Below are 12534 nucleotides of genomic sequence, written 5' to 3'. Positions count from 1 at the left end.
TTGGCTCAATTGAGAAGCTAGAACTACAAAAGAGGAAATGATATGAGAGCCAATATTAAAATATCCAGCTAAAACTTTAGTAATGAGAAAACAGTAAGATCTTGGTGCTTTAGAATTTGCCACTGCAGGGCTAGGGCAGGGAAAGGTAGGAATGTGAAGAGAACTGGAGTTCCAACCCAGAAATTGCTATTATTATGATCCAACCAGTTTTGGTTGTAGCCTTCAAGATTGATGTGGCCTAAAAGATGGAAACATTGAACATTCCACAGAGAATAGAATTGTAACAAAGGTAGTTCTCTCCTATTGGCTTCCTTCAGGGGAAATCCACCAGATGTAGAAGAACTGAATCAAGACTTTAGAAATGTGTTAACATTTTAAAACTCAACATCCCATGTATACCTTATAGAAAAAAATACTAGTTTTTCAATAGTATCATGACCTTCAATCCATTGATATTGCCACTTTCTCACTTTCTATTTAGAACCTTCATTTGTTCATTTACCTATTTGTTCAGCTTAGAGTCCATGGCCCATTATTTAGTCACTTGCTAACATAAGGTATTAATCACTCATTTTCCACAACCCTCTACCCCTATCCTCCCCTCTTAATGCTGAAAAAGCTGGGAAAATCCAAACATCTTCCTTCTCTCTACCAATAAGTACTTTAATAGCTGAACACCACAACTAGAGAAAATCACACCACAAGGCAGACTGGTTTCATGTTAAATTTGTGATTTAACATCACAGTCTTATGGCTTTAAATATTATCCATATTCTGACAATTTCCAAATTACACCTCTCGGTCAAACCTTTCCTTTCAACTCTTGATTTGTGTATCTGTTGACCACTTGGTGTTACCACTTGAATGTCCAAGAGGGCTCTTAAACCTAATGGGTAAGAATTAAGATCCTGATTTTCCACCTCACCTCTCAACCTGCTCCTATTTTCCTATCTCAGTTGATAGTAATTCTATTTTTCCAGTTACTCAACCCAGAAATGGTGGGTTGTCTTGTCTTTGACTTGTCTTTTTTTCACATACCTCATATTTAATCCATCTGTAGCTGTACTTGCAAAATAAATCTGGAATCCTCACTACCTTCACTATCCTTGGCCAACCCATATTCTGAGCTCTCATTCGAGTTATTGCCAAAACTTTCTAACCATTCTGCCTCTTTCTGTCCTTACTCATCTAGTCTACACTTGGCTCAGCACTCAGGGTGATCACTATGACTGAAAAATTAGGTTATATCATTCAGAACCAACTAATGACTTCCCATCGCACTTAGAATGCAAGGTCTTTCCCATGGCTCACACGGATTTGAGTGACATGAACTTTGGCTACATCTCTAACCTCATTTTCTTCTGTTCTCTCCTCACATTCCAGCTGGTGACCTCCTTGGTGCTCCTCAAACACATCAGGCTTCCTCCTAACTCAGGACCTTTGCACTTGCTATTCCTTCTATCTGGAATATTTTTTTCTCACAAATAACACTCAGGCTTGCTCCCTTTTTCAGTGAGGTCTTCCTTAACCATTTCCTACTTTTAAAAAGCCCCATACCATTCCCTTTCCACCTTGTTCTTCTTCACAGCAGTTATCAATCTCCTGTATATTTACTTGTTTATTTTCTATTTCGCATGAACTAGAATGCAAGTTCCATGAAGGAAGAAGCTATGTTTTATTCATACTGCCAAAAACAGTTTCACACATTTCTTATAATTTCTGTGTGTTAGGGGTCCAGGCATAAATTTACTGCATCCTCTGCTTAGGGTCTCACAAGTTGCACTCGCTTCTGGAGGCTCTATGAGGAAGAATCTATTTCTAAATTCATTCAGATAGTTGGCAGAAATTATTTCCTTTGGCTATATGACTGAGGGCCCTTCTGGAGGCTCAATGAGGAAGAATCTATTTCTAAATTCATTCAGGTAGTTGGCAGAAATTATTTCCTTTGGCTATATGACTGAGGGCCCTAGGTTTTTTACTGGCTACTGGTCACCCTCAGGTCCTAGAGCCACCTATAATGCCTAGAGGAATACTTACTTCATTAAGCTAGCAAAGAGAATCTCTAAGTGCTTGCTAGCAAGATGTATGTATAATATATATGTGTATGTAATATATTTGTACATGGAATCACGGGAGTAGTAAGTCATCATCTTTGCCATATTCTGTTCATTGAAAGGAAGTCATAGGTTGCACCCAGGCCTGAGGAGAGGGGATTATATTAGTTACGAACACATGAACTAGGTTCTGTCCACCATATCAGTGTACAATGGATTAATTAAACTATAATCAATTTATTTACAAGAGGTCTTTAATCCAGAGTTCCTGTTTGCTCAAAGATAAGACATCAAATGTAATTTTCCCACAGTGTTCTGTGCAATTTATGTTTTAGGAAAACTCAAATGGCTTGTCTGTATTTCTAAAGTCACACTTGCCAAGATAAATGACTTTGCCATATTTCTAAATATGTCAGCAAAAATATTTTTGCTGAACTAATAGATTTGACTGTGGAAAAGGCAATAGCAATTTCTGCATTTCTTCTGATTTTAATTTCATCATCCTTTCTTCTTTCCCCTAATTCAGCAGGTTTAGGAGTCAGTATAACACTGGCAGTATTGGGGGGGAAAAAACAAAAGCCAGTGTCCTTTAAGATTGTCTTTGATGAAGCAGTAAAACAATTTGATTAAATTTTGAACCATGAGTACACATCTTATTAAGTGGTGAAACGTCAAGTCAACGTAACAAACCCCTGCTGCATCCCCAAGCATGGTATGTTTGTCTTGAGAAAAAGCAATTGTGTGATTGCTTTGAGCCCTAAACTAGCCAAGTTTTCATTTTTCATAGGACACCATTTTTACTGGAAAGGACAAACTGTGGTTAAACTTGGGTATTTAGCAGACGTTTTCTAAAATATTAATAAAGTAAGTCAAACAGTGTTGAGCCAACCTTGTACTCTTGATAAAAACCCCATTTGGGCATGATGCACAGTTTTTCATACACTGTTGTATTAAATTTGCCACTATGTGTTAATGATTTTGTGTGCATATCTATGAAGCATATTGGTTTTCTTTGGGTTTGGTTTCAGGATAGTACAGGCCAAGTGTATCCTCCTCTTCTTTTTGGAGGGAACATCATGTATAGAATTCATATTATTTCTCCTTACATATTTGGTTGAATTTGGCAGTGAAACCATCTGGACCTGGTACTTCCTTTGTGGAGAGATTTGAAACTAAAAATTCTATTTCTTCGATAGATAATTAATACTACCTATTTCTTCTTGAGTGAAATGTGGTATTTGGGTTTTTTAATTCACGTAAGTCAGGGGTTGGCTTTTTCTTGAAGTACTAGGTAATAAATATTTTAGGCTTGCAAGCTACATAGTCTCTGCTGGAACTACACAGCCATACACAATATGTAAATGGGCAAGGCTGTATTCCAATAAAACTTCGTTTACAAAACAGGGAACAGCCCATGTCTAAATTATCAGTTATTACATTAAGGTTTTCATATTACCTTATGAACCTTTTAACATCTGTAACATCTATAGGCCCTTTCTTGTCCCTAACATTGGTAATTTGTGTCTTTTTTTCCTTTATTGCTTTAGCTAGAGGCTTATCACTTCTAATCATTAAAAAAAATCAGTTTTTGGTTTCATTAAATTTGTCTTATTTTTTGTTTTCAATTTCTTTGTGCTTTGCCTTTATTATTTTCTTTCTTCCACTTATTTTGGGCCTAAATTGCTCTTCCTTCTAAAGATAAGGGCTACTGTAGCTTAACAATTGCTCTCATTTTTTAAGGTAAGGATTTACCATTATTTGGACCTTTGTTTTCTAATCACGTATTTAGTGCTATAGCCATCCCTGTAAGCCCTGCTTCAGCTGTGTCACACATCTTGGTATGTTGGATTCTTTTCATTAAAAACTTGTCTGATTCTCTTCTGACTTTTCCTTTGGTCCATGGTTATTTAGAAGTATCCTGATTAAGTTCCAAAAATTTGGAAAATTTCCAAGTATCTTTGTGTTACTGCTTTCTAGTTTAATTCTACTGTGGTCAGAGAACAAACTTTTTTAACCAAGAACAAAATTTGATTTCAATCTCCTCAATTAGCTTAGAATTATTCTATGATCCAGAATATAAACTACCTTGAATATTCCATGTGCACTTAAAAAGAATGTGTATTCTTCTGTTAAGGTGGAATGCCTTATAAGTGTCAATTAGGTAAAATTAATTATTCAAGTCTTTTATATCCTTATAGATGTTATTATATCAGTTATTGAGTGTTGGTCTGTTCACTGGATTTGCCTGTTTCTCCTTGTAGTTGAACCAGCTTTTAAAGATCTTTTAGATGCATACGGAGTTGTTACATTCTCTTGAAGAATTGACCTATCATTATGTAATGTCCCAGCTTATCCTTGTTCTGAAGTGTATTTTGTCTGATATTAACAAAGCACTACCACAGCTTTTTTGTTGAGTGCTTACACGTTTTCTCTCTCCTCACCCTTTTATTTTTAACCTATCTACATCTTCATGTTTAAAGTTGGGTTTTTTGTTTTGTAGAGAATGACTATTTCTAAATCTAATCTGACCATCTCTGCCTTTTAATTGGGGTATGGAGACCATTTACATTAATATGTGCATTTTTGTGGGTGGATTTAATTGTACCATTTTACTAGATATTTCCTATTTGTCCCTCTCTTGTTAATGTCTTACTCTTTTGGATTCAGTATTTTTGGGGGTTCCTTTTTCTCTCTGCTATTGGCTAGTTATCTCTCTTTTTAATGATCAAGGGCCTACATAATATCTAGCTTATCAGTTTACCTCTAAACAGTATTATGCCACTTCACAAAAAGTGAGACCTTTATTACAGTACACTTCTCCTCCTCCTTCATGTTTTGCGCTGTTGTCATAGGTATTTGTCCCTATCATAGATATCACTTCTTGTACATGTGCATGAGTCACACAACATACTGTTCCCGTTTTTCCTTTAGACTAGGGGTTTGAAAATCATGGACTGCACGTCAAATCCTGTTTTTATACGGGCCCTGAGCTAAGAATAGTTTTTATATTTTTGAAAGGGTTATAAAAAAAAGAGAAGGAGGGAGAGAGTGAGTGAGAGAGGGAGAGAGGGAGTAGGAGAGAAGAGGAATGTGGGTTTTTTTGCTCTGGTTGTCTTCAAGATTTTCCTTTTATTTTGGTTTTGCTAATTTGACTGAATGTTTTTAAAATTTTCCTATTTGGGGTTCTCTGAGCATTTTTCATCTGTGATTGTCTTTCAGTAATTAAAAAAAATTTCTCAGCTATTATCTCTCCAAACACTTCTGCTGTTCTCTCTCTTCTCCTAGAATTCCAATTCCATATATGTTAGACTGTTTGATATTATCCCACTACTTTTGAATTATGTTTTGTTCATTCTGTGATTTTCTCCCTTGTTTCATTTTAGGTAATTTACACTGACCTACCATCAAGTTCAGATTGTTTCGTCAGTTGTGTCATCTATTGATGAGCCCACCAAAGGCATTCTTTGCTGTTTGGATGTTTTGTTAGTATTTACAGCATTCCCATCACAGCTGAAATTCCCCAATTGTTCACGTAGGTTGCCCAACTTTTCCACTGAATCCTTTAACACATTAATCAAAGTCATTTTTTTAACCTTTATTATTTTTATTTTGGTATCATTAATCTACAATTACATGAGGAACATTGTTTACTGGACTCCCCCCATCACCAAGTCCCCCCACATACCCCATTACACTCTATGTCAATCAGCATAGTAAGATGCTGTAGAATCACTACTTGTCTTCTCTGTGCTGCACAGCCCTACCCGTGCCCCCCCCCACATTATACATGCTAATCATAATGCCCCCTTTCTTTTTCCACCTCCTTATCCCTCCCTTCCTACCCATCCTCTCCAGTCCCTTTCCCTTTGGTAACTGTTAGACCATTCTTGGGTTCTGTGATTCTGCTGCCGTTTTGTTCCCTGTTTTTTCTTTGTTCTTATACTCCACAGATGAGTGAAATCATTTGGTACTTGTCTCTCTCTGCCTGGCTTATTTCACTGAGCATAATACCCTCTAGCTCCATCCATGTTGTTGCAAATGGTAGGATTTATTTTCTTCTTATGGCTGAATAATATTCCATTGTGTATATGTACCACATCTTCTTTATCCACTCATCTAATGATGGACACTTAGGTTGCTTCCATTTCTTGGCTATTGTAAATAGTGCTGTGATAAACATAGGGGTGCATCTGTCTTTTTCAAACTGGGCTGCTGCATTCTTAGGGTAAATTCCTAAAAGTGGAATTCCTGGGTCAAATGGTATTTCTATTTTGAGCATTTTGAGGAACCTCCCTACTGCTTTCCACAATGCTTGAACTAGTTTACATTCCCACTACCAGTGTAGGAAGGTTCCCTTTTCTCCACAACCTTGCCAACATTTGTTGTTGTTTGTCTTTTGGATGGTGGCGATCCTTACTGGTGTGAGGTGATATCTCATTGAGGTTTTAATTTGCATTTCTCTGATAACTAGCAATGTGGAGCATCTTTTCATGTGTCTGTTGGTCATCTGAATTTCTTCTTTGGAGAACTGTCTTTCAGCTCCTCTGCCTATTTTTTAATTGGATTATTTGCTTTTTGTTTGGTGAGGTGCATGAGCTCTTTATATATTTTGGATGTCAACCCTTTATCGGATCTGTCATTTATTGATATATTCTCCCATACTGTAGGATGCCTTTTTGTTCTACTGGTGGTGTCTTTTGCTGTACAGAAGCTTTTCAGCTTGATATAGTCCCACTTGTTCATTTTTGCTTTTGTTTCTCTTGCCTGGGGAGATATGTTCATGAAGAAGTCACTCATGTTTATGTTCAAGAGTTTTTTGCCTGTTTTTTTCTAAGAGTTTTATGGTTTCATGACTTACATTCACGTCTTTGATCCATTTCGAATTTACTTTTGTGTGTGGGGTTAGACAATGGTCCAGTTTCATTCTCTTACATGTAGCTGTCCAGTTTTGCCAACACCAACTGTTGAAGAGGCTGTCATTTCCCCATTGTATGTTCATGGCTCCTTTATCATATATTAATTGACCGTATATGTTTGGGTTAATATCTGGAATCTCTATTTGTGCCACTGGTCTGTGGCTCTGTTCTTGTGCCAGTACCAAATTGTCTTGATTACTGTGGCTTTGTAGTAGAGCTTGAAGTTGGGAAGCGAGATGCCCCTGATTTATTCTTCCTTCTGAGGATTGCTTTGGCTATTTGGGATCTTTTGGGGTTCCATATGAATTTTAAAACTATTTGTTCCCATTCATTGAAGAATGTTGTTGGTATTTTGATAGGCATTGCATTGAATCTGTAGATTGCTTTAGGCAGGATGGCCATTTTGACAATATTCATTCTTCCTAGCCAAGAGCATGGGATGGGTTTCCATTTGTTAGTGTCCCCTTTAATTTCTCTTAAGAGTGTCTTATAGTTTTCAGGGTATAGGTCTTTCACTTCCTAGGTTAGGTTTATTCCAGGTATTTTATTCTTTTTGATGCAATTGTGAATGGAATTATTTTCCTGATTTCTCTTTCTGTTAATTCGTCATAAGTGTATAGGAAAGCAACATATTTCTGTGTATTATTTTTGTATCCTGCAACTTTGCTGAATTCAGATATTAGTTCTAGTAGTTTCAGAATGGAGTCTTTAGGGTTTTTTATGCACAATATTATGTCATCTGTAAATAGTGACAGTTTGACTTCTTCTTTACCAATCTGGATGCCTTGTATTTCCTTGTTTTGTCTGATTGCTGTGACAAGGACCTCAAGTACTGTATTGAATAACAGTGGGGAGAGTGGGCATCCCTGTCTTGTTCCCAATCTTAGAGGAAAAGCTTTCAGCTTCTCACTGTTAAGTATGATGTTGACTGTGGGTTTGTCATATATGGCCTTTATTATGTTGAGGTTCTTGCCCTGTATATGCATTTTATTGAGAGTTTTTATCATGAATGGATGTTGAATTTGGTCAAATGCTTTTTCAGCATCTATGGAAATGATCATGTAGTTTCTGTCCTTCTTTTTGTTGATGTGGTGGATGAGTTGATGGATTTTCGAATGTTCTACCATCCTTGCATCCCTGACATGAATCCCACTTGATCATGGTGTATGGTCCTTTTGATGTATTTTTGAATTCGGTTTCTAGTATTTTGTTGAGTATTTTTGCATCTATATTCATCAGGGATATTGTTCTGTAATTTTCTTTTTTTGTGGGGTCTTTCCCTGGTTTTGTATTAGAGTGATGTTGGCTTCATAGAATGAGTTTGGGAGTATTCCCTCCTCTTCTATTTTTTGGAAAAATTTAAGAAGAATGGGTATTATGTCTTCTCTATATGTCTGATAAAATTCAGCAGTGAATCCATCTGGACCAGGGGTTTTGTTCTTGGGTAGTTTTTTGATTACCACTTCAATTTCTTTGCTGGTAATTGGTCTGTTTAGATTTTCTGTTTCTTCCTTGGTCAGTCTTGGAAGGTTGTATTTTCCAAGAAGTTGTCCATTTCTTCTAGGTTTTGCAGCTTGTTAACATATAGATTTTCGTAGTATTCTCTAATAACTTTTTGTATTTCTGTGGGGTCCATCATGATTTTTCCTTTCTCATTTCTGATTCTGCTGATGTTTGTAGATTTTCTTTTTCTCTTAATAAGTCTGGCTAGGGGCTTACCTATTTTGTTTATTTTTTTAAAGAACCAGCTCTTGGTTTCACTGATTTTTTTCTATTCTTTTATTCTTTTCAATTTTATTTATTTCTTCTCTGATCTTTATTATGTCCCTCCTTCTGCTGACTTTAGGCCTCATTTGTTCTTTTTCCAGTTTCAATAATTGTGACTTTAGATTATTCATTTGGGAATGTTCTTCCTTCTCTAAATAGGCCTGGGTTGCTATATACTTTCCTCTTAGAACTGCTTTCGCTGCATCCCACAGAAGTTGGGGCTTTATGATGTCACTGTCATTAGTCTCCATATATTGCTTGATCTCTGTTTTAATTTGGTCATTGATCCATTGATTTTTTTAGGAGCATGTTGTTAAGCCTCCATGTGTTTGTGAGCCTTTTTGTTTTCTTTGTACAATTTATTTCTAGTTTTATGCCTTTGTGGTCTGAGAAGTTGGTTGGTAGAATTTCAATCTTTTGGAATTTACTGAGGCTCTTTTGTGGCCTAGTATGTGGTCTATTCTGGAGAATATTCCATGTGCACTTGAGAAGAATGTGTATCCTGCTGCTTTTGGATGTAGAGTTCTGTCAATGTCTGTTAAGTCCATCTGTTCTGGTGTGTTGTTCAGTGCCTCTGTGTCCTTACTTATTTTCTGTCTGGTGGATCTGTCCTTTGGAGTGAGTGGTGTGTTGAAGTCTCCTAGAATGAATGCATTGCATTCTATTTCCTCCTTTAATTCTGTTAGTATTTGTTTCATATATGTTGGTGCTCCTGTGTTGGGTGCATATATATTTATAATGGTTATATCCTCTTGTTCGGCTGACCCCTTTATCATTATGTAATGTCCTTCTTTATCTCTTGTTACTTTCTTTGTTTTGAAGTCTATTTTGTCTGATATCAGTACTGCTACACCTACTTTTTTCTCCCTGTTGTCTGCATGAAATATCTTTTTGCATACCTTGACTTTTAGTCTGTGCATGTATGGGTTTGAGGTGAGTCTTGTTAGCAGCAGATAGATGGGCCTTCCTTTTTTATCCATTCTGTTACTCTGTGTCTTTTGATTGGTGTATTCAGTCCATTTACCTTTAGGGTGATTATTGAAAGATATGTACTTATTGCCATTGCAGGCTTTAGATTCATGGTTACCAAAGGTTCAAGGTAAGCTTCTTTACTGTCTAACTAAACTCGCTTATTAAACTATTATAAGCACAGTCTGATGATTTTTTATTTCTCTCCCTTCTTATTCCTCCTCCTCCATTCTTTATATGTTAGGTGTTTTATTCTATGTTCTTTTGTGTTTCCTTTGACTGTTTTTGTGAGTCGTGGATTTTATTTTTTGCCTTTAGTTATTATTTGGTTGGTCTGCTTTCTTTGCTGTGATTTTATTTTCTCTGGTGACATCTATTTAGCCTTAGGAGTGCTTCCATCTAGAGCAGTCCCTCTAAAATACTTTGTAGAGGTGGTTTGTGGGAGGCAAATTCCCTCAACTTTTGCTTGTCTGGAAATTGTTTAATCCCTCCATCATATTTAAATGGTAATTGTGCTGGATACATTATTCTTGGTTCGAGGTCCTTCTGTTTCATTGCATTAAATATATCATGCCATTCTCTTCTGGCCTGTAAGGTTTCTGTTGAGAAGTCTGATGATAGCCTGATGGGTTTTCCTTTGTAGGTGACCTTTTTTCTCTCTCTGGCTGCCTTTAATACTCTGTCATTGTCCTTGATCTTTGCCATTTTAATTATTATGTGTCTTGGTGTTGTCCTTCTTGGGTTCCTTGTGTTGGGAGTTCTGTGGGCCTCCATGGTCTGAGCAACAATTTCCTCCCCCAGTTTGGGGAAGTTTTCAGCAATTATTTCTTCAAAGATACTTTCTATCCCTTTTTCTCTCTCTTCTTCTCCTGGTACCCCTATAATGCAAATATTGTTCCATTTGTATTGGTCACACATTTCTCTTAATATTCTTTCATTCCTGGAGATCCTTTTGTCTCTCTTTGCATCAGCTTCTCTGTGTTCCTGTTCTCTGTTTTCTATTCCATTAACGGCCTCTTGCACCTCATCCAGTCTGCTCTTAAGTCCTTCAGAGATTGTTTTATTTCTGTATTCTCCCTCCCAACTTTATCCTTTAACTCTTGCATATTTCTCTGATCCATCAGCATGGTTATAACCTTTATTTTGAATTCTTTTTCGGGGTGATTGGTTAAATCTCTCTCCCCAGGCCCTCTCTTGGGGGTTGTCTGGGTAATTTTGGACTAGACCAAATTCTTTTGCCTTTTCATGGTGATAGAGGTAGCTGTAAGCAGGTAGCATGTGTGTCAGCTGGGAGAACAAAGTTCTTTCCTGCTTGCTCATCACCTTGCCCTTCTCTGCTGCCTGTGTTGGTTACCCGCACTCCTGGAGCAGCCTCCAGATTAATCCCCTAAGCTGCTGTGGGCGGGGTCTCCGTCATGGTAGGGCAGAGACCTGCATGGAGTGGCAGGTGCTCCTGGTGTGCTCTCCTGCGAAAGCGGTGCCCACACTGGGCAGCTGTGTTCTGGCAGCAGCCTTTGGGTCTGACCTGGGCGACTGTGCACCAGGAGGAGATTCTGGGTGGCTGCTGGGGCACGGTTGCTCTTGGGCCGCTTGGCTGCCACTGCTGCCACTGGCTCACACGTGCCGCTCCCAGGCCCTTCACTTGGCTGCCGCCACCACCACCACCAGCTTGCACACTAGTGGGCTGGTATGTCGTGGTCCGCACCGGCCAGGGGAATGACTGGCTGGCTGCTTATTGCCATGAGGGGCTTCAGAGATGCACTGCCACCCAGGGTGTTAGGTCGCCTAGAGTTCCCCGGGATTCCCAGCTGTTGGGCTGAATGTGCCGGGATGACTCTGTCCAGCTGTGAGGTCCCTGTCCCTCCAAGACTTTCAAAATGCACTCGTTTTTCTTCTGTCCCAGAGGAGCCAGTTGTGGGGACCTGCTTGCAGATTCTGCCCCTCTGTTTCTCTAATATCCAGTACACTGTGCACCGTGTGTCCGCGCTCCCGGTGCAGATTACTAGAGCTGGTTGTTTAGCAGTCCTGGGCTTTCACTCCCTCCCTGCTCTGACTCCTTTCTTCCAGCCAGGGAGCTGAGGTGGGGGTGGGGTGCTTGAGTCCTGCCAGGCCACGGCTTGTATCTTACCCCCTTCGTGTGATGCTGAGTTCTCACAGATGTAGATGTAGCCTGGCTGTTGTACTCTATCCACTGGTCTCTCTTTTAGGAATAGTTGCATTTGTTGTATTTTCAGAAATATATATGTTTTGGGGAGATTTCCACTGAACTACTCACGCCACCATCTTGGCTCCTCCTCTCCTCAAAATCATTTTAAAGTCTCTCATAGTTTCAGTATCTGGGTCATCTCCATTTACTTCTGTCATTTGCTTCATCTCCTGATGGATTTTTGTCCTGTTTTTTTAGACTTAGAATTTTTGACTGAATACCACAACCACACATCTTGTGAACAATACAGATAAATATCATTTACATGTGGCCATTAGTGTGGGAGACTGAGTAAATCTAAGCAGTTGAAACAGGTGTGGATTTTGTTCTTACCTTTTTGGTTCTCCTGGTCCACTCCTACCACGCAGTAGCAGATCTCTGCTTGGTATTATGTAGGATCCTAGGCCCAGGAGATTTTCTGCCTCTTTCTAGGGGCAAAAGGCATTTGGATTTATCCCTCCCCAGAGGCAGTGGATCTTTGCCTGGAGACAGGAAGGTTTTCTCTCTCTCCACCACTGGCTAATGGATTTTACTCCTGCAGGAGAAAGGTCTGAGGAACTAGGCAGTTTCACACTTGTCACCAATATCATTATCAACTATTACTGCATTCCTGGGCCACTCA

Source organism: Manis pentadactyla, chromosome 11, assembly GCF_030020395.1.
Source record: "Manis pentadactyla isolate mManPen7 chromosome 11, mManPen7.hap1, whole genome shotgun sequence".
Classification (NCBI taxonomy): domain Eukaryota; kingdom Metazoa; phylum Chordata; class Mammalia; order Pholidota; family Manidae; genus Manis; species Manis pentadactyla.
Note: the sequence above shows the minus strand (reverse complement) of the source record.